This window comes from Myotis lucifugus, unplaced genomic scaffold, assembly GCF_000147115.1.
Source record: "Myotis lucifugus unplaced genomic scaffold, Myoluc2.0 scaffold_44, whole genome shotgun sequence".
NCBI lineage: Eukaryota > Metazoa > Chordata > Mammalia > Chiroptera > Vespertilionidae > Myotis > Myotis lucifugus.
The window spans coordinates 5,981,762-6,000,696 of NW_005871092.1; positions in this window are offsets into that span (position 1 = coordinate 5,981,762).

Here is an 18,935-nt window from a genome sequence, read left to right on the forward strand (position 1 = left end):
GAGCCTCAAAAATGTGTCCCCCACACTTGGAATAACTATAAAGGCAATGTTTATTAAAATACATTTCATTTTCAAAACTGAGCTCTCAGCAGTTAAAGTGTGTATACATTTCTTTGGGACACCCTGTGTATTATCCACCCCACCCCTCAGGAAACACTTCCTTAAAGGAAGGAATGTTTGTAAAGTCTTCAGAAAACAATTCATTGGAAGCATTCCTTCTCATACATTTATAACACATATAAAAACTTTTTAACTGACATTTAAAACAATTAGACTCTAGGCTTATCCCACTCACTTGAGTATTTGCCGAAGTCCCTTAACGGGAAACGGAAAGAAATGTAAATCATGGCACAACCAGAAAGAAAAATGTAGTTATCAATCCCACCTACGTGATTCTTTTCAGCCAGTATTACCAGAATAGTGTTAGAAGGAAGTGAAGAGGATAACAGGTTCTAAAGATGCAGGGAGGTAAGGTTGAGGCTTTGAAGAGTTGAAATTACCCTCCGTGCCTTGAGCTACATCAAAGGAAACTGCGTTTTAGGGATATATAATCAGATCCCCAGTCCAAACACCTGCTTCAGACTGCTACCAGTGAAGAATGCGGCAGTGTTTCGCCTGTTAAACTAGTTATCTCGTGGGAATTTAAAGAATTAACGTTAAATTGTTAAGGTTGACATTTTGTTAGAGTAAAAACCATGCTGCTTCCTCAAAAAAATAACCAAGCAAACACCCTTCATGACAGTTGGATGCTGACGATCCATGAAAGAAATGGGATAGTTTCTAGTTGGTCTTAAGCCAGTTAGGAAAGTTGTGGCCTGTGGGTCTAGCTTGCGGGAGACAGGTTAACTGTTGATATGGCTCACTCTCCACACCAGGGAGCTCCATCTAGGCCTATTCCATGCACACGCATGACTCATGGTTTGACTGTTGTGTATGCATTAGAGATTTTCGTGTTATCGTAGCATTTCTAGAAATGTACCAGAAATAGGACACTTCTGTGTCACTCCAAAACAAAACGAAACAATAGTTTGGTTCATTCAACAAATATTTTTTGAGAACCTCATGTGAACCAGGTTTTTAAGGTGCTGGAAAACAATGAGAAGCAATTCTGCCCTGAGAATTCAGTCTTGGTCAGGGCTCAGTGTGCGTATGCAAGTCCATTACAACACACACACACACACACACACACACACACACACACACGCACTGGTGAACGCTGTGAGAGCGCAGAGAGGAGCAAGTAGTGTTGCAGATCATCTGAAGGGAAAATCCACACCTCAAGTCTTGACTGATTCTTCCTCGTGAGTATGGAAATGCCAGATAGCCTGAGAAGTCATAACCGTGAACTCAACTCAGCAAGAAGTGGGGAGCTGTTCTGTACCCTATTATGTTTACCACGATCCACTGCTTCCCCTTCATTCTGAGGTTGGTATACAGCACCAGCCCAAACAAGTGTGCTTTGGAGCCCGTATTTTCTCAGTGGATGAATAATAATTACTGTACTGATTTAAATGATCTCTTTCTAGAATTATGATAGAAGGCAAAAAAGTCCTTTGGAATATTAAAACCAAAAGGTTTAAGTAGGCTTAAAAAAAATGACCTCAACATTAGGAGTAAGATTTGGTTTAGAAAAAAAACATTGATAGAACCAAACCTTCCTTCTTGCTTTAACTCAGTGCTCCCCTGACCACACTCTCTATTGTCGCCTGGGTTGGGGCACGAGGTGGCTGCATATCCAACTGAGAGAGAACCAGCTGGGGTGGCTGGGTCGATGGCAACAGGAGCCGTGAATCCAGAGCCACTGCTGGATATGGGAAGAGGTGGAATGTGTAGAACTCCATCAATCCCTGGAATTTAAGCCTGGGGTCAGGCTAGAGGTCACACCTGCCAGGGAGCAAGATGAAGAGCCCTGACCTCTGTTTCCCTTCCTCTACCTTTGGTCTTCTAGAGGTAGCCTCAAGGAATTGCCTGGTTCCCCAAGGGTGAGCCTGAGGACTGAAGGAAATCCAGTGTTATATTACAACCCTACTCATCCCTCTAATCAGACTAGTTAAGGAACCAACAGAACTTTTCTTTAAGAAAAATGGGGGAGGGGGAAGGGGTATTAAGGTAATATTTCTCTTGACTGAGTAACCAAAGCCTGAAATGTAAGCAGGACCCAGTAGGACTGTCAGAAATTCCAGGACTGCCATGGATTGCTTTGCTCCCATCTGAGGAGGGGAGGGTGAGGAGAGAAGGAAGACATCCTCTGAGTTTTATAGCTTCAGTTTTGTAACGCTACCCATGTAATGCGCATTCAGTGGCATGGTGATCGTCCTAGTAATTCTTAACAAAACATTTCATCCCAATGATACCCTAAAGGCTTCAGGGATAACATTCCGTTTAGAGGATACAAACAAGGCAAGAAGGATACATCCTGGGCCTAACAGACCATCCTTTTTCAAAATGCATTTTTTAGGCTCAGAACCAGAATCAGAACTGCAAGCTTGAAGAGCTAGATGTGGTTCTGAGGAAAAAAAATTAAAAAAAGAAAAGCAGGTGACGTGCCCAGCCCGTGAGACTAGGGAAGACAAAACCGAAACATCGCCAAGCCTGTCACTGCCGCAGGCCTGCAATTTATGAGGAAGGAGTCGTAAAATCAATTTCACTGTAATGCAGAAAGATGAGATGGCACACAGATTCACTACAGGCTGGATAAAGCTATATTTCAAGGCCCCGAAGATGAGATTCATTTATGTAATAACACAAGAAATGCATTCCTCTTGCTCACAAGGAGAATAGCATGTGAGGTTTTAATTGATTAAGTTTCCCAGGAGAACCATGTACCAAAGATTTCTACAGGAAAACAAATTAGCCATTCCTTAAACATGATTCTCCCCTGTTTGAAATATGCCCTCCTTCTTAAATCTCTTTATCCTGTTGCTCTTATCAACAGTGTAGCAAGTCACAGAGCCTTTTATGGTTCTAGAATCTTTGTGGCTGCTTTGATGACTTGAGTGTCCTGCGATCTTTATATCCATCCTGTTTTGGAAATGATTTAAAAAATAGGCCATCTTTTTCTTTTTAAAAAAATATATTTTATTGATTTTTTACAGAGGAAGGGAAAGGGATAGAGAGTTAGAAACATCAATGAGAGAGAAACATCGATCAGCTGCCTCCTGCACACCCCCTACTGGGGATATGCCCGCAACCAAGGTACATGCCCTTGACCGGAATCGAACCTGGGACCTTTCAGTCCGCAGGCTGACGCTCTATCCACTGAGCCAAACCGGTTAGGGCGCCATCTTTTTCTTAAGCCGCATTGGTGTTGGGCTCCAACAGAAATGAAAGTTGAGAATCGAACATCTACTTTTAGGATATAAACATTACCCCAATAGTACAGGTACCTTGGTCTCCTGGGCATAAACAGGTTCCATTTTATTTTATAAAGACCCACATCTTCCTTAAAAGGATTCAGTGTGCTGTAGTTTCCCATTGAAAATACTGTTGGCAGGAGCACACGACTCATTGGGTTTTGGGTTCAGAACCACATCCTGAAAATAATAAAGGTTGTAAATGCAAATGTGCCCAGCCGTGTCTGGGTGTTTTTCTTTGGAATTTGACACTGAAATAAAAGTAATTTTGCACAGTCTGTAATGGTTGGAGTCTTTTCATGGATAGCATATAATAGAATTGATATTCATGGAGTTCTGAGTATTTCAAAGAAAAAGCTGGTATCTATCTTGCCAAGTAGTGTTGCTCATTTATTATCATTTTTATTTCAGTCGAAAGAAAAAGACTAGGAATGCGTAATTAACTTGACATGGATGATCCTGGGCTGAGCATTTCGGTACCAACACCATTTTAAGGCCATTAGGAAAGTTCTTTGTCCTCAATATACAGCTTGCCACGGCTGTAGCCGCTGAGACAAGACTATTGCATTTTGGCCCTGCGTCCAGTGAGCTGTGTGATCAATCACTCAACTAATACCATTAACGCTTAGAGCAGAAATTCTCACCATCAGCCTTTTTGGGTTAAGAAAGATGTTGGTTAGACGGAAATGCTGAGCTTTTCTACTGGTTCTCGGGTTATTTTTGGAAAGGCCTGGCAAGTCTCTCAGGCCCTGCACTCTATTTTTTATGTGTAAACCCTTCAGAAATCCCCATCACCATGGCAGCTGATCCCTGCCTCTGACAAGGATTTTTTTTTAAGTTCTTTTACGGGAATAGTTGAGCTGTCCTCAATACCTCCGTTCCTCAGACCACTGACAGCAAGAGGTTCCTCCACGTATTCAAAAGGCAAGGCTTTCCTGGCACGGCTTTGCCAAATGATCCTCCTTGGAGTGAAAAGCACTCTCGAGCTAGATACCTAAAACGTTATCCTTGGATGTTCTGTTCGTCAGTGCTGAGGTCTGAGGTTCAAAATGGATTGTATTGTCGCCGGGTGGTATCATCCATGCTTGCTCAACCAATAGGTGCTAAAACCCCGTCCAGCTATGGACAGAAGAGATTTCAAGAACTGTCTTGGAGGGGTTTGCTTTAGGAGCGGAGGGGACAGAGCAAGTTCTGCGCAGGTTATGAAGCCACGGCCCTCCAGTGCGAAACCCACGCTTCTGTGTCCCGCTTTGTCATGCTGGGCTGGGCTTCCACAGGCCAGATTTCCCCTTTCCTGGCTGGCTTCCCCCCCAGGTTTTGAAATAAGGGTCTCTGCAGGGGCAGGGGGAGCAGGAGGAGGGGTGAATTCTTTCATTTGCTTGGTGTTCCTGGCATAGCAGCTCCGCAATGGGTTCTCAGCAGTCGGTTTCAGCCTCTCTGTTCCTTAAGTGCCTCATCAGGACTCCCAGAGGGAGCAGCCCCCGCCTGGCAGGGCCCCGCTCAGAGGCCCGAGCCCCGCTTTCTAGGGCACTTCCTCCAAGCTTCCGGGTCTGCTACCCCAGCCTCTTCCTTGTTCTCTCAGCCCCAGTGGGAGCTGCTTCCTGGGTCATTATTTCTGGGTGACCTCAGCGAATGACCTTCTCCCTCATTCAGCCCTCCAACGCTAGTGTAACCAATACTCCTTACTAATTCTCTATGATACAGTTCCTATTCCTAGTGTCCTGTTTGGACCCATGTCAATGGCCGAATTTTCCGCTACTAAACGTAGCCTGGCGAGTGGGGGTGGGGGGCGGTTGGGGAGCCACCATAGAACTTTTCAGGGATGCTGGTGCTCCTCTCATTAATATATTTTTGTTTGTTTGTTTGTTTTTTCTTTTTTTTTACAAACCCTTGTGTCGAGGGCTGGCTTCCAATAGATCGCAGCGAGGGAGCTGCTCTGCTACGTACGAAACCCCGACCCAGAAGCAGGTCGTCTACGAATGGTTTAGCACCAGGTTCCCCAAATGGTTTTCATTAATATATTTTTTAATACCTTAGTGAAGAGACTGTCATCTGGACCCATCAGGAGATATGGTTGGATGTTCATGCCCCATACAAGTTCACATTCCCATCTGCCTAAGTCTTTGAATCCCTTTTCTGCATTATACCAGGAGGTTCTGGCATCTCAACTCGCTGAATGAGGCTGCCGTGGAACATACATTTCATTAAATCAACCAAGAATGCTGTTACAGCGGCTTCTAGCTGATGAGCAAACACCTTCAATCCAGACTCAGAGAAGTATGACCCAATACTCCTGGACTGATTTAATGTTATGTTTTGTCTTCCTTTGACTCCATTCCCACCATAAAATGACTCCCCACCTCCTTCCATCTTGTCCTCTTTGGAAGCAAGTCGCTATGTGTGGCCCACACTTAATAAGTGGAGGGTTATATTCTGTCTTATTGAGGGTGGAGTATCTACATAAAATAGAGGGGCAGAATGAAGAAAAGAAAGAAGGAAAGACAGAGGGAGGGAGGGGGGAGGGAGGAAGGACCTGCAAGGAAGATTTGTGTCTCCTATTTATTTATTTATGGAACTCTGTGTGTCAATATTGACTCATGGATATTTATTTTATACGTTGGATTATAATCCAATACTTCATAGAATTTCTTGCTCAATTTGCTCTAGTTTTGGCCATTGGGAGCCCTTCCGGTTGGCTCCTGTGCCCCCCTGACACGGCGCCATCAACAGAGGGATACAGGTGTTTGTGTCTGAGTGCTCCTTCCTTCCTGGCACTGTCCGATGTCTGGGCTCACCTTGTGTCGTTCCTGCTCCAGACCTGGAATCAGCACTTTCTTCAGGGAGCACCAGGGCCATTTAAAACATTGAGTTCTGCGGCAATGCCCGGACGTGGCATGCCGCTTTGGGCCCAAACAGTGTAAGAGAGGCTGTGAGATGTTATTCTTAAAGCCCTTCCCACCTGAGCATTGTTCAGACAGGTTGGGACATGACACACTAACAGAGCTATTCAGGGTGAGAGACAGAGTGGGAAGAGCAGTGGAACTTATTCAGAGACAAGAATGTCTATATTCATAGAAGGGATAGCTCCACAGTCACCAATATCATTAGCTCAAACATGGCCACAGTCACCAGAATTCTTAACTCAAACATAAGATTTCAATATTAGGCTTTTTGCGTTATTTCCAAAGGAATCATATACTGACATGATTGAAAGAAGTTTTTAAAATACAGCTTTACACCTCTAGCCCATGACCTATGGTGGGTGAACTATGAATTATAACTTTTTACCAATCCTGTAATTAGCTTATTACTAGAACAATTATATTACATTATATCTTTTGTGTTAAAAATATTAACTTGCTGCCAAGCTGGGGTGGTTCAGTGGTTGAGTGTTGGCCCATGAACCAGGAGGTCATGGTTCGATTCCCAGTCAGGGCACATGCTCAGGGTTGCAGGTGCAGGAGTAGGGGACGTGCAGGAAGCAGCTGATCAACGATTCTCTCTCATCATTGATGTTTCTATCTCTCTTCCTCTCCATTCCTCTCTGAAATGAATAAAAAAATATAAAATAATTAACTTGTTAATGATAAGTGTTGACAATCAACTACAACTTTTATGACCCAAGTTTGGCCTTTCTTCATTCTAAAATTACTGGGAGACTCAAAACGTGAGGCGACCCAGGCCTCTCTAGGCTACAGAGGTCCTTGTTTATAGATTTTTCCTTCCTTCTGACAGAATGGTTTTGCTTAAATCTGTACAGATGAGAACACAATTATCGTAAAACAGGAAAACCCACATCAATTCCGCACACTTCTGTTTGCGCTGGAAAGGGCAGCATTTATGTATCTTAAGCTGTATCTTGAAAGCTTTCCTGTCTCAGAAGCTCGCTTGCATTAAACATGAGACCCTGCTAAGTGCTGTTGCCACAGGGAATTGCAGGCAGCTCTGCAGCCCAGGGTGAGCTCAGCTCTGTGGGGAGGGCCCGGGAGGAGGGCTGGTGCCCACTGAGGCTGTGTGCACTGGGGAGGGAGGCCGGGTGCCCGCTGAGGCTGTGTGCACTGGGGAGGGAGGCCTGGGGCCCGCTGAGGCTGTGTGCACTGGGGAGGGAGGCCAGGGGCCCGCTGAGGCTGTGTGCACTGGGAGGGGAGGCTGGTACTCGCTGAGGCTGTGTGCACTGGGGAGGGAGGCTGGTATTCGCTGAGGCTGTGTGCACTGGGGAGGGAGGCTGGGGGCCCGCTGAGGCTGTGTGCACTGGGGAGGGAGGCTGGTATTCGCTGAGGCTGTGTGCACTGGGAGGGAGGCTGGGTGCCCGCTGAGGCTGTGTGCACTGGGGAGGGAGGCTGGTATTCGCTGAGGCTGTGTGCACTGGGGAGGGAGGCTGGGGGCCCGCTGAGGCTGTGTGCACTGGGGAGGGAGGCTGGTATTCGCTGAGGCTGTGTGCACTGGGAGGGAGGCTGGTACTCGCTGAGGCTGTGTGCACTGGGGAGGGAGTCTGGGTGCCCGATGAGGCTGTGTGCACTGGGAGGGGAGGCTCGTGCGGGCTTTGACTGCTGATGGATCTGATTTTCCCTGAGTAAATAACTGACTGTTCTCCTTGACCTCCTGGGAAGGGTACCTGACATGCTGGGAGGACATGCCTGAAGGAAGATAAAACCCCTCCTCCAACAGGGAAGGGGAGAAACAGGGAGAAAGGATGAAGGGGAAATAAGAGAGGCAGGTGAAAAGATCCAGAAGAAAGAAAGGAGCTCAAGGAGAAAGGCCTGCAGGAGGACGCGGAGGAGGCACCTGTCCACCGTCCTCCCCGCTAACCGGGCCTCCTCCTGCCTGGTTTCCAGTCCCTGCCCCCTTTTCTCTCTCTACCCTCTGCTCCCTCCTCCTCACACCCCCACCTTATTCCCAGTCTTTTCTTCACCAACAGCATAGGTTTGGTGCCATCCTAGGCTCTAGAACCAGGCCTTTCCTCAAGGAGAAGAGAAGATCCCCAAAGAGCTGTGTGGACTCAGCTTGCACGTCCACTTACTCCGGTCCTGCTCTGACATTCAGCACTGGGCCTCGTATTAAGGATTTGACTTGTTTCTGTGATCAGCTCCTTGCACTAACCCCGACCTGATATTGCAGTCCAGGCTCCATCACTGCCTTTCTACCCCACCTACCTTGGACTTCTGCCCCACACAAGGGAAAAAGCTAACCTGAATCTTCTTAAGATTTGTTTTGCTAAATATTTATTCTTGCCCTTCTTCCCATACCTATAACTATTGACATGATTTTTTTATTTCCTATAAAGTTACAGGAATAATTCTAGCTCGGGTCAGCAATGCCAATGTCAATAAGCAACTCCACAGCTTTTATCTACAACTGTTACTCCTGACCATTAAGAACGAGTCTGCAAATTGTCCTGGTTCCAGATCTATTGCTGACATGTCAGAAAGGGGCAAACATGACAGGAAGGGCCACCCGCAAAGGAGCTTTCAAAGGGCAGGCCCACGCCCAGCCAGTCATTGGCTGAAAGGGATGCAGGCTCTGTGGGAGGCTCTGCCAACCAAAGGTCAGAGCAGCCTTTGGGCTGTGTTTCAGAGAAACAACCAATGGGAAGGGCGAACCAATGGGAAGGGCGAACCCAGGCATGGCTAAGCAATTACCACGTGTTGCCACTAGAGGGAGATGTCTCCAAACAGTCTCTTTCCCACCAGGCCCCTTACTGCCCAGGAAGTGAGTTCCAGCCTAAGTTTTCAAATTTAATCCACGAGTAAGGAAGTTAGGAACCCTGATGCTCCTTCTGAACTCCTAAGAAATGTAGATATACTAAGCTTTTAACAACAAAATAACTGAATATAGAATCTAAGTTTAATCAAGATATACTAGGTCAGTGGTTCTCAATCTGGGCTGTAGATGAGAATCATTTAAAACGTAAATAAAGCTATCGCTGCCCAGAATCCACAAAAGACCAATTAAATCAGAATCTTTAGAAGATGAGGCAGCGGCATTTGCATATTTCTAAAGCTCTCCATTAATTCTAATGCTCACTCCACAAGATTCTAGTTGAGACGTTGGTAGCAAACATCAAGGGAAATGTTATGGAAAAATTAATTTAATTTTAGAAATGTCTATCGCTGATGTTTTCTTCTGCAAATTAGAAAATCGCTATTGGTGATTGACTGAAAGGTAGAACTGCTCATCTTGCCTCTCTCTGAAAGCCCGTTTCAATAACACCCTTAGAGACCTAACAAGTTATTAACAGCTGGGTGCAGATTTGCTTATCAGATATCAAAATAATTAGAATTCTGAGGAAATTGAGGCCAGAGAGCTTAAGGTGCCCCTGCCCGCCCCCCCGAATATCAACTTTTCTTGAAAAGCTAGAAAGTATTTAAAAGTAAAATGAAATCATCCACAACCCTTTGATCACTACTGACATTTTTATGTATTTTTAGCATTATATGCATTGGTGTATATTTTTTAAATCTGTGAGGTCTACATAGTTTTATCTTATCTGCTTTACCTTGACATTATAATATGAACATTTTTTCATGCCTAGAATCACACCACATGAGTACACTTCAAATCACACAACTACATCAGAATCACCAGAGGCACTTGCCTAAAACACAGATACCTGGGCCCACACAAGATTTGCTGAGTCTCTGGGCAGTGGCCTCCTCTCCCCCCAATATCAACAAATGGTTGCTCAACTGCCTCATAAGGAGCAGTGGGTGTGGTTAACTGCAGGGTTTGGGTTTTCCAGAGTAAAGCTTGGTTTTTTAAAAAACATTTTCCTTAAGATGTAATTCACCCACTTGAAGTGTACAGTTCAATGCTTTCAGGCAGTTCAGCTGTGCGACCATCTCCACAATCAATGTGAGGACCTTTTCACTGCCTGGAAAAGAAACCCCAAGTCCCCTTAGCTGTCCTCCTCAATTCCCCCACCCCGACCCCCAACCATAAACCTGCCCCCTGTCTTTACAGGGTTGTCTATTCTGAGCTGATCCTACAAATGGAATCAAACAACACATGGTTGCAGAGCAAAGTTTGCAAGTTAGGGTCAAGAGTAGATTCGCTGCAGACAGTGGAGGAAAAGTCTTCCCCACCCCACGCCAGGGGTCTCTCCTCGAAATAAGGACACTGGCTTGCAGGAGGTCAAGTGTCAGTCATCCCTGCAGGCCGAGCCCTGGACGCAAGCTGAGTCCTGGACTGCACCAAGCCATTGCCAAGGGTCCTTTGAGCACTGAAGGTCCGAGGGAAAGCTCCCATCCACTGTTGCTTGGGCCTCATGGGGCAACTGAATGACCCAAGGGGATTGATAAAAACACAGTTGCCTACGCCCCTTCCCTAGAGGTAAAATGGGGAAGAAAGGCTTTGCTGGGTTTCTTGGAGACACTTGAAGCCCAATTTCATGAGGGCTCTTCAGTTGTCTGATGCTACACTCAGACCAGGTCATTCTATGATCGGGGCTGCCTGGATCTCCTGGCCTTGTGCAGACAGTGAAGACTCTGGCTGCCCGAGTTCAAAGTCAGGTCTACCTTAACGAACTGTCACTGTACCTCTCAGCCTGTAGATCCGGAATATTGGTACCTTGGTCCTAGAGTGGGGTCAGGTGTCTGTATTTTTTTAAATATAGATTCTTATTGACCTCAGAGAGGAAGGGAGAGGGAGGGAGAGAGAAACATCAATGATGAGAGGGAATCATTGATCGGCTGCCCCCTGCTTGCCCCCACTGGGGATCGAGCCTGCCACCTGGACATAGGCCCTGGCCAGGAATTGAACTGTGACCTCCTGGTTCATAGGTTGACACTCAACCACTGAGCACATCGCTGGGCAGGCAGTGCGCTGGTGACTGTGTATGTAGGGCATCCGACAGGCCTCCGGGAGGCACTACAGAAGGCTGTTTCAGAGACAAGACAAAGGCCTCCTTTGCTCGCACATTTCCCTGTCAACCCATCTTCCCTTCCTTGCAGTAGCGGCAAAGGGGACTTTATTTCTGGACACGACCACGTCAACTATTCCGTGGAAGTACCATGCTTACAGGGACCAGGGAAACGGGAGTGTAAAAATAACCCAAATCCCTGCAAACAACTGCAGGCCACTCGCCTGCTGGATTTGACTGCCGGCTGGAGGGTGGCGTGGAGACTTCAAACGGTCACTGTGCCTGAACCAACGTGGGCACCGAGTGAGGTCCACGGGCCTGAATGTCCTCGGCCTCCAGCTCCCCTTGCTGGGCCTGAAGCTCATTTTCCCAGTGAGCGGAAATGCTTTCTGCGGCCCAGTCCCTTCTGATGCCTTTGATTTACAGAAGCTTCCCCACAAATAAATACGAGTTGATTACTAGGTCACAGGCTCTTAGAGAGCCTTCCAAAAGCCTTCCAGGGTAAGGAAGATAGATTGGAACAATATTTGAAAAACAATCCCAGTTGTTTGCCTGTCGTTTTTCCAGGGGCTGAGACACTGATTACACCGTGGCTCCGTGCCATCACCCTATGAGGTAGGCAGGGCTTCTCAAGCTACTTTTTGCAGATAAAGAGAGGAGACGAAGAGACAGTAAGAGAGACAGCCCCCAGATCACCGGGCTGGCCAATGGCAGCTCCCTCCGGGGCCTTGGGCGCAGCTCTCCAAACCCACAGGCTTACCATGTTGCCTCCCGGTCATAAATATTTTAGAAAAGCCTGCCAGGATGTAAGAAACTCCAGAGATCTTTTGTCCCAGTCATTTAGCCACGGAAACTGGGTTAACAGAGTCACTAACTCAGTCTGACAGCCTCTTGTCATCTGTAGAGCCTCTGCAGGAAGCATGAGGAAGATCGGACATTTCAAGGATGGCTGGCCCCGTGGGTCTGTGAAAATGACTATTCTAGGGCATCTCAGAGCCCTGCTACACACACACACACACACACACACGCGCTCATACATGTGCACACACGTACACAGAGAGAGACACAGCAGACAGACACAGACACACACATACAACCTCTCTCTCCTTGCAAGGACCAAACATGACATTGTTTGTTTGTAGGTTTAATGTAATGGCTAATCCACTTCCAAGATAGTCAAGACCTATTCATGACATCATACTCGTGTGTGTGTGTGTGTGTGTGTGAGTGAGTGTGTGTGTGTGTGTGTGTGAGTGAGTGTGTGTGTGTGTGTGAGTGAGTGTGTGTGTGTGTGTGAGTGAGTGAGTGTGTGTGTGTGTGTGAGTGAGTGTGTGTGTGTGTGTGTGTGTACTTTTGCTTATTTGTTTGTAATGGCTTTTGTTTAATGACTCAGCTTGCGGTTCTTCCTGTTTGGCCTCAACATGAGCAGCGAGCTAGGGTTTGCTGACCCACATCGGCACCGTGTGCTGCTGTGTGCGCGGGTCTGCTCACCCGTGAACGGAAGAGATGCTCGTGGGCTTTTTCCGAGCAGCTTCAGCTGGGCAGCAACTGCTCACCACCTCCCGGGAGCCAGAGCAACTTCAGCAGCGACCTCATGCCGGCACCTCTCAGCAAAGGACAAGGCAACCCGGCCCCCAGCATTTGTGCTTTTCGCGGGACAGGAGCTCACATGGTTGGAGAGCCTGCGATGTGCCATGCTCTTTGCTTGCATTATTTTCTTCTGTCCTCCTAACAGCCCCACATGGGACACACTCTGTCTTACAGATGAGGACAAGGGCTCGGAGAGAGGAGACAGACAGGAAATGAATCCCTACTGGTGCAGTGGAGACTACAAAGCACATGCCAGGAGATGCTGTAGCAGAGATTGGTCTGAGCGCCAGAAAACGCATATTTAAGCTGGACCCACAGGATGAGTGAGGGTTGGTGGAGGTGCAAGGTGGAGATGGGGCAGGAGAGAGCCGTCTGGGAGAAGGATGAGGAAGGGTGAAAGACTCGTGACAGCCGGAGCACTGGAGGCACGAAGGAAGGCCAGTGAGATGCCACTGGAGGACAAAGGAAGGAGGGGAGCTGAGAGGTTGGGAAGGAGAGCAGAGGCCAGACTGGCGAAGGCCTTGGAGGCTCAGGACTTGGGGTCATTTGTGATGTTACAGAGTTAAATAGTTTCTGTAGATGATAGCTGGAATAGCAGGACCTTGTATAACCTTCGTCCTATGGGAATATATTCCAAGTTTTACACAATCAATTTTCCAAGGGACTTTTGGAACACAACCAACCAATAGCTAAGCTGTAGAGTGGCTCTGCCCACTGGTGCTCACCTCTGTGCACCTATGGGTCTTACCCTCTCATCGACAGTGTCATTCCTTGACTTCAAGGACATCATGCTGTTTTAGAACATCCTCCCCAACCTACTCCCCCTACAACCCCAATTACTTACTATTAAACAATTTTGATTCTGCTGCTACTTGAGAGTAAAAACAATGAAGGCATCTGATTGGTCTGTACTAAATGAAAACAAATGCAATATTCCATCACAGCTTCACATACTACTCAATAGATTTTCTTATGCTACAGGGCAAATCACTCTTCCAGAGACTGGTTCCCATCCTTCAGAGACAAAGACCCATCTGATTACGGCTGCATCCTGTGCACAGTAATGCACGCACCACGCTCGGTGATATGCCGAGAATGAATTCATGCCTTGCCCCATCATTGCAGTGGTGGTGGAATCGGGATACATCAGGATACAAGTGGCAAAAACTCAAGTTGAAGTAACTTAAGAACCCAGCTGATTTATGGGAAAGTACATGATATGACGAGGTAGGATCTGAATAAAGATGGCAGCTCCCACGTGGCTCAAATGAGCCCAGGAGGAAGGAGATATTCTCTGGACCAAAAGTTAATGTCCACGAAAGGCATCAACTTTGAGGCTTGTTGTTCTATGTTATCAGAGGGACGCAGTATGATAACAAAGGGCATGACTTTTGGGGACCAGGCAAAACTGAGTTGAGACCACTAATCTGCAACTTATCAGTGCTGAGATCTCACCAAATAACATACTTTCTGAACTTGTTTTTCTTCAGCTGAAAAAAAAAAAAGACTATTTAGGGATGTAATGAGAGTGTGTATAAAAGAACATAGAACAGTGCCAGAGGCTTACTAAGTGCTTAATCAATGTTAGCCCCATTCATTAGGGAATGAGGATTAATCACCTGCACAAAATGACCCAATATGTGTGAAGTACTAGGACAGTACCTGATGCATGGACAGCTCAATAAATGTTACCTGCAATTATCATCATGTTGATCATTTCCACTCCCCTATAAGAATGCCTCTAAGTAAACCCCAGGGCTTCCCATGCTTCCCCTTCCTGGGGGAAATGGACATGAAAAGATAGTGAGTGGCCTTTTTTCTCAGTCCTGTTTTCTTCTCAATGCTAGGGATTGTTCTTGCTCTGCAGTACCCAACAGACTTTGAACACTTAGTCAATATTAACTAATGATGTTGGGTGTTGATGTGCCAGCTCATTGACACTAGAAATTTTTATGCCAAGAAAGCCAAGGCAGAATTAAGCAGCTGGGCCGTGATCCTGTCTCAGACGCAATCACGATTCACTCCGTTCCTACTCCCCCCGCTGTTCACGACACTTAATTAGTCTAGTTTTGTTGCCTTTACACTAATTGTATTGACGCACCTTCGGAAGCCCCCTTCGGAATAAGAGGAATAATCCTCCCTCACTTTTCTCTCCTGGAGCTGTGAGTATTGCAAGACCCAGGCACTCCCTCAGCTAAGGCCCAAATATAATGTGTGGCAAAGAGAGTGCAGGGAAGCACCAAGCTTGGCTTCCCTGGTGCATTGGGTACCTCGGGCCTTTATGTATCCTGATCCTTTACCCGTCATTGTTGGTCGTCAAAGAAAACCTTCCTGACAACATAAAAGGATGGCATGCACATGGCCCCATTTAGGGGTTGAAGACCACACTTTTCTTGATGGCAGTGGTATAAACCATCCTAGGTGTTTAATGCAGTAACTTGATCAAATAAAAATAACTACAAAACAGGAGGAACTGCCAACACTTACTAAGTGCAGCATTATTCCAGGCATGTCACATAAACAACTCTCTGAGATTGTTATTATTATTATCCCCACTTTACAGATGAGGAAACTGCAACGTAAAGAAGTGAAGTAACTCTCCAAAGGTCCGTGATAGCAGAGGCTCAGTAAATACTTATTTTGTTTTTACCTATAAAGTGCCCTTTAACGTTTTCTCGGGAGGGAAGAAAAGCAGCATTGAGTGTCTACAGTGGACCAAGTATGGCATTAGGTGTTATCATAGGCTTTATCTCATCAATTTGTCGCCTCCAGCGTCTAAGGCTATACCACCCTGAACACACCTGATCTCATTCAGTTTTTGAATAAATAACCCCGCAAAGTAGATGCTACCTTCTAGTTTTACATAAGATGGACCATGATAATCATTGAAACTGCTAATGAATTCATAGGGGTTCATTATATTATTCTGCCTATGTCATATACAGAATATAATAAATTTGAAATTTCTCATTGTAAGGAGATTGTAAATACTAAAAATAAAACATAAAGCAAATTATAAGATATCTGAGATGCTACAAGGGTGAATATCCTATCTAATAAAAGACAAAAAGGGTAATTAACCGTACTTTCGCTACGCTTCCCATTGGCTAATCAGGGCAATATGCAAATTAACCGCCAAAAAAGATGGCGGCTGGCAGCCACGCAGCTGAAGCGAGCAGGAGGCTTGCTTGCTCCAGTGATGGAGGAAGCCAAGGTTCCCCGCTTGCCGCGGCCCGGCTCTGAGCTCCAAAAGCAACAAAGTTTCAATTATAGAAGCTAAACAAACACCAGATACCTGCTTTCAGCAGGCCATGGCCTCAGAGCTGGAGCGAGCAAGAGCCAGCTCTCAGCTCCAGTGACGGCAACAAAGTTTCAATTATAGAAGGTAAATAAATCCCAGAATAAAAAAGAAAAAAGAAAAAAAGGAGAGGCTGGGAGCTTCAGTCGCCAGCCAGCCTGAAAACGGCCCTCAGCCCCTCACCCAGACTGGCCAGGCACCCCAGTGGGGACCCCCACCCTAAAGGGGGTGTGACCAGCCTGAAAACAGAACATCGGCCCCTCACCCAGGCTGGCCAGGCACCCAAGCAGGACCCCCACCCTGATCCGGGACACCCTTCAGGGCAAACCAGCTGGCCCCCACCATGCACCAGGCCTCTATCCTATATAGTAAAAGGGTAATATGCAAACTGACCCTAACAGCAGAAAGACTGGGAATGACTGGTCACTATGACACACACCGACCACCAGGGGGCAGACGCTCAATGCAGGAGCTGCCCTATGGTGGTCAGTGCGCTCCCACATGGGGGAGCTCTGCTCAGCCACAAGCCAGGCTGATGGCTGCCAGTACAGCGGTGATAGTGGGAGCCTCTCCTGCCTCCTCAGCAGCGCTAAGGATGTCCGATTGTAGCTTAGGTCTGCTCCCTGCTGACAAGTGGACATCCCCCAAGGGCTGCCGGGCTGCCAGAGGGATGTCTGATTGCCAGCTTAGGCCCAATCCCCCGGGGAGCAGGCCTAAGCCAGCAGGTGGACATCCTCCGAGGGGTCCCAAACTGCGAGAGGGCGCAGGCCAGGCTGAGGGACCACCCCCCCCCCCCCGAGTGCACAAATTTTTGTGCACCGGGCCTCTAGTATTTATATAAAATGTTTTAACAATCACATATGAAAATATAAGCCTGCCTACAAAAAGGAGCATAGTTTTTGAACAAAAAGTTGATAGAAAAACATCCATGAAATACAAATTAGTATAACAATGTGATAATAATTCTTTCTATAAAACTGGCAAAGAGCAGAAAAATATTGAAACAAAAAGTATTTCAAAGGGTGAAGCAAAATGAACATTCACATGTTCTACTGGTGGTAGCCTAAATTTTAAAACCTCGCTGGAGACTATTTTTACAGCATGTTTACCAAAAGTCTTAAAAGTTTGCCCTACTCCTTAACCCAGAAATTCAAATTCCATGAATCTATTCTAATACTACAAACATAAGAATGTGCAAACATTTAGGTACAAATATGTGCAATCAGTCATTACTTACAATAGCACTTAAAAATAATATAATGATTCAAATTATAATAAAATCATTTTAAAAGCAGGAAGATAGGCACACAAACATGAACAAAAAAAAAAGGGAAAGGAGACCTGGATATCCAAAAACAGAAAAAAGTTAAACATAGAGATATAATACACACATTATTATTCAGCCATTAAATGAAACTATATGACAAGAGCTCATGGCAATTAATTAGGGGAAGAAAGCAAACTGAAAAAGGTACCCCCAGGTACAAAGGTGTTTACTTGTGTAGGTGCCCAGAAAGTAGACCAGAAGGATAAGCACTAAACATTAAACGGGGGTGTGGCTTATAGATGATTTTAATTTTCTTTTTTTAATGCATCTACATTTCCTAAATGTTCTGCAATGAACCTGTATTACTTTTATAAAATTAAACAAAAATCCTCTGTTGACTCAACAATCCACTTCTAGGAATCTTTCCTAAGAAAATAATCAGAAATGAGCTCAAAGATCAGTTAGGATAGTCACTACAGCATTATTGATAACAATAGGAAAATTGTAAATAATCCAGTTATCTCTCCATGGGAGAACGATTAATCAAGTATGGTTTTGAGAGTGCAAACATTTCTCATATTCCTAGGAAATTGTTGGTTGTTCTGTGATCATGGTAACAACTATCACTAGACCAACTTTAAATCCTTTCTATCAATCAATGCAACTCCTTTCAGTGAGTATGCTTAGCAAACCAATCAATAACTGACAGTCTCTTACGTCCCAAAGTCAGCCAGTCAGGAATGGAGTTAGTCCAATAAACATGTTTCTCAGTGCCAACGAGTCAACAGCAATCTCGCTAGAATAACCACATTGCTAGAGTTGATGTCAACCTACATTCGCCCCCGAAAACCTGCCAATCCGTGAACTTCACACTTCCCCAAACCCTCTATAAAAGTATCAGTCTGTTCTGCTTGAGGAGACTGTGGCTGACCAGCATGTTTCTCTCTTATTACAGTGAGTGGTAAATTTAGCTCTGTGTGTGCATGTGTGTCTGTATCTGTGTATCGACACACTTAGGAACATACACACACACATACAGGCATGAAATATCACAAATTCATTAAAATTTAATTTTCAAGGACTATATGACAAATAAAGTAATTAAAATACATTATGTGAGAAAGCTAAATGCAAAACTGAGTATTGCATGATCCTAACCAGAGAGACAAAGAAAGGGGTGAGGGTGGAGAGAGAGAGGGGGAGAGAGAGAGAGAGAGAGAGAGAGAGAGAGAGAGAGAGAGAAATTGGAAAGAAAATAAACCAAAACATTAAAAGTGATTACATCTAGAATTTGAGTATGTGGGTAATTTTTATCTTATTTATTTTTTATTTAAAGAAATTGTGATGACCACTTATCACTTCTATAATGAGGGAGGAAGGCTGTTTCTAAAAAAAGAAAATCTTGATTCAGCATCATAGCACTACACCAGTCCATTTGAAACACCACCTGCAACGTTTAGGACCACCTCCTGAGTCCTTGTAAGGCTCCTTCATGGGTGGAGCAGGCCATGATACGAATCCAAAGGCCTACATTCAACAAATATTTGTCGTGTGCCTCTGTGCCCTGGA